A 4737-nucleotide genomic window follows, 5' to 3' on the forward strand; every position below is an offset into this window, starting at 1 on the left:
CTCATGACTCCACCATGGGGGGGATCAGTCATTATTGCATAGATGCTTACCGTTATCTGTGTGGGTGCTGACAAGTGCAGCCGTATGCTTTGCTTTCACATTGCAATATCTCACGCTACTGCTCATGTTCAACATACGAGCATGAATAAATGAGAAGAAAAGAAGGTAGGAATGAGCTGCTGTGAAGGTAGAAGGAGCTCTTTGGGAGAGAAGAGCTGCTGAGATACAATAGCAGAATTGTGAAGGTAGAAGGAGCTCTTTGGGAGAGAAGTGCTGCTGAGATACAATAGGAGAACTGTGAACGTAGCCTCAATCGACGTTCGTTCACAACAAGGCTAAAACAACAGTAGTTGCTGAATCTCCTTGGTGATCTGTCTGCCTTGTGAAGCCACGTGAAGACACCACTTAACCCAGTGATTAATGATCAATCTTATTTTTGAACATCTGGTCTCTGTCTTGAGGTAAAATTCATGGAAGTTGCTTAAAACACCAGGTCGTTGGCTTCAGGAATGCTTTCTTGAAGTGTGTTTTTATTTAAACTGCTTACGGAGTGTTTCTTTCTCAACTCCTGATGTAGATGTTGACGGGAAGTTGAAAAACAGAGAGAGTGGAACGGACATTTTGTGTACACTAAGTGCTTACAGTCTCCAAAATCTCCAACTCCGCAAGAATTCTTTGCTGCCTTGCACATTAACTAATCATTCCACCCGATTTCATTTAATTCCCTTTCAGGGTACAGTAATATAAATATAAGCATGTTTCACACAACATGCTGATTCAGACGGGGAAAAAACACATCGGTTGGAAAGTAAGAAAAGTGCATTTGAACTAGCTTCACCTGGACCTCTATGTTTTCTTTGGAAATGCTGTATTGTAGTGTAGGAGAAAAGCATTCTAAAATGCTGTATTCTAGTGTAGGAGAAAAGCATTCTAAAATGCTGTATTGTAGTGTAGGAGAAAAGCATTCTAAAATGCTGTATTGTAGTGTAGGAGAAAAGCATTCTAAAATGCTGTATTGTAGGGTAGGAGAAAAGCATTCTAAAATGCTGTATTCTAGTGTAGGAGAAAAGCATTCTAAAATGCTGTATTCTAGTGTAGGAGAAAAACATTCTAAAATGCTGTATCGTAGTGTAGGAGAAAGCATTCTAAAATGCTGTATTGTAGTGTAGGAGAAAAGCATTCTAAAATGCTGTATTCTAGTGTAGGAGAAAAGCATTCTAAAATGCTGTATTGTAGTGTAGGAGAAAAGCATTCTAAAATGCTGTATTGTAGTGTAGGAGAAAAGCATTCTAAAATGCTGTGTTCTAGTGTAGGAGAAAAGCATTCTAAAATGCTCTGTTCTAGTGTAGAAAAGCATTCTAAAATGCTGTATTGTAGTGTAGGATGTAACGGACTAGCTTCACATGCATTGGCAGGCCCATCCAGAAAAATATGTCCCTATTTTTCAACATTTACATTTGAGTCATTTAGCAGACACTCTTATCCAATGGGAATCAACTCGGACATCAGAAGTGCCATGCTCTAACAACTGAGCCACGTGGGACCTATACAATATATATATAGTGCAGTCGGAAAGTATTCAGACCCCTTTACTTTTTCACATGTTGTTACGTTACAGCGTTATTTTTAAATTGATTGAATAAAACATTTCCCTCATCACTCTACACACAATACTCCATAATGACAAAGCAAGAACAGATTTTTTTTGTTTTTTTTGAAAATGTATTAAAAATAAACAACATAAATACCATATTTACATAAGTATTCAGACCCTTTGCCAAGAGACTAAAAATATTGCTCAGGTGCATCCTGTGTCCATTGATCATCCTTGGGATGTTTTTACAACTTGATTGGAGTCCACCTGTGGTAAATTCAATTGATTGGAAATTATTTGGAAAAGCACACACCTGTCTATAAAAGGTCCCACAGTTGACAGTGCATGTCAGAGCAAAAACCAAGCCATGAGGTTGAAGGAATGGTCCGTAGAGCTCCGAGACAGGATTGTGTTGAGGCACAGATCTGGGGAAGGGTGGGCAAAACATTTCTGTAGCATTGAAGGTCCCCAAGAACAGAGTGGCCTCCATCATTCGGAAATGGAAGAAGTTTGGAAGCACCAAGACTCTTCCTAGAGCTGGCTGCCTGGCCAAACTGAGCAATCGGCGGAGAAGGGCCTTGGTCAGGGAGGTGACCAAGAACCCGAAAGACACTCTGACAGAGCTCCAGAGATCCTCTGTGGAGATGGGAGAAACATCCAGAAGTACAACCATCTCTGCAGCACTCCACCAATCAGGCCTTTATGGTAGAGTAGCCAGACGGAAGCCACTCCTCAGTAAAATGACAGCCGGCTTGGAGTTTACCAAAAGGCACCTACAGACTCTCAGACCATGAGAAACAAGATTCTCTGGTCTGATGAAACCAACATTGAACTATTTTGCCTGGATGCCAAGCATCATGCTCATCACCTGGCCAATACCATCCCTATGGTGAAGCATGGTGGTGGCAGCATCATGCTGTGGGGATGTTTTTGAGCGGCAGGGACTGGGAGACTATTCAGGTTCGAGGGAAAGATGAACGGAGCGAAGCACAGAGAGATCCTTGATGAAAACCTGCTCCAGAGAACTCAGGATCTCCGACTGGACAACGACCCTAAGCACACAGCCAAGACAACGCAGGAGTGGCTTTGGGACAAGTCTCTGAATGTCCTTGTGTGGCCCAGCCAGAGCCCGGTCTTGAACCCGATTGAACATCTCTGGAGAGACCTGAAATTAGCTGTGCAGCGACGCTCCCCATCCAACCTGACAGAGCTTGAGAGGATCTGCAGAGAAGAATGGGAGAAACTCCCCAAATACAGGTGAGCGCCATTTCTGGTGAACACATGGGTAGTCTGATGACTACTTATTAATTAGACTTCCTAATACACTTTTATATTTTATTAGCTGTATGATGCCTACTTAGCAATTTCATGTTTTATGGGATAGAGTGAAACACATTTTGTTGATACCAGTTTCAATCTGTCAGTGGCACTAACTTACTAGCCCTTAGCTAGCTAACGATAGGTATCATATTTTTTGCACAATTCATGTGATAGGTAGCTAGTTAACTACATTGCTGTCTTTTACTACCTGTCAATATGCTAATGTCACGGTTCAGTAGCATGCTAACTAGCACAACAGCTAATGTAGCTAGGTAGCAACAAAATGACTTGACTTGATTTAAAGGCAAAACTTCACTTTTTCAGATGGAAACCGTTCCTGTGGTGTTGGAGGAGGATGCATCAACACCCTAGAAAGATCTTTGTTCACTCATAACCACTTTTTTTGAGTGATAAATTAGTTTTCGTCTTCAGGATTAATCCATGTGGAAATGTGGAAAAAGTCAAGGGGTGTGAATACTTTCTGAAGGCACTAGGTGTATTTATGCTGTTGTTCAAATGCACAGACCACTTGATCTATCTTCCCAAAGAAACAAGTCATTTGAAAAACGTGGATTGATAATTCTGTCATGCTGCTTTGTTGACAATATGACAACTTGAGTACCGGAATACATTACTTTTCAATTCAAAAAATGAATTTTCTACTTCTCAATCTCTTTTGGTAGCTACATAGCTTCATTAGCATACCCTACCTGCAACATAATAGCATTGGCAGCTCCCTTCTCTGATCTAGATAACATAACAGATGAACCTAAATATTACCTAGACCGAACCTCTAAGCCTTCACGGCACCATCAGTCCCGGGGAACACTCTTTTCCCGAAAGCTAACTTGGTCAGTCAGTTTCCTTCAGCCAGCTTTGAACTAGCAATGGCACACCTTCACCATGAGGTAGCTGCTAGCTAGCTAACGCCACACCAGCGTTATATGGTGCTCAATATAACTATATAACTGCCGCAAGACTCCTAAATAGCAAGCTTGGTATACAATTTAGACAAGCTACTATTTGCTAGGCACTAACCGCAGGGCTTCTAACTAGCTAGCCTACGCCGTCTACACGCTCGGTCCCCGTAGCAAGCCTTGTCCCTCACAATGGCAACTGCTAGCACGTCCCAGGACGAGCCTGGCACTCGAACCACCACGTTCTTCTGCTTGTATCTCCATGATTGCGGGGAAAGATTCCTATCCACTAGCTGGTGAGATTAGCCTTCGGGGCATAGCCGGTGAGATTAGCCTTCGGGGCATAGCCGGTGGGATTAGCCTTCGGGGCATAGCCGGTGAGATTAGCCTTCGGGGCATAGCCGGTGAGATTAGCCTTCGGGGCATAGCCGGTGACATTAGCCTTCGGGGCATAGCCGGTGAGATTAGCCTTCGGGGCATAGCCGGTGGGATTAGCCTTCGGGGCATAGCCGGTGAGATTAGCCTTCGGGGCATAGCCGGTGAGATTAGCCTTCGGGGCATAGCCGGTGAGATTAGCCTTCGGGGCATAGCCGGTGACATTAGCCTTCGGGGCATAGCCGGTGAGATTAGCCTTCGGGGCATAGCCGGTGAGATTAGCCTTCGGGGCATAGCCGGTAAAATTAGCCTTCGGGGCATAGCCGGTGAGATTAGCCTTCGGGGCAAAGCTGGTGAGATTAGCCTTCGGGGCATAGCCGGTGAGATTAGCCTTCGGGCATAGCCGGTGAGATTAGCCTTCGAGGGCATAGCCCGTGAAATTAGCCTTCGGGGGCATAGCCGGTGAGATTAGCCTTTGGGGCATAGCCGGTGAGATTAGCCTTCGGGGCATAGCCTGTGACATTAGCCTTC

This window comes from Salmo salar, chromosome ssa10 (assembly GCF_905237065.1).
Source record: "Salmo salar chromosome ssa10, Ssal_v3.1, whole genome shotgun sequence".
NCBI lineage: Eukaryota > Metazoa > Chordata > Actinopteri > Salmoniformes > Salmonidae > Salmo > Salmo salar.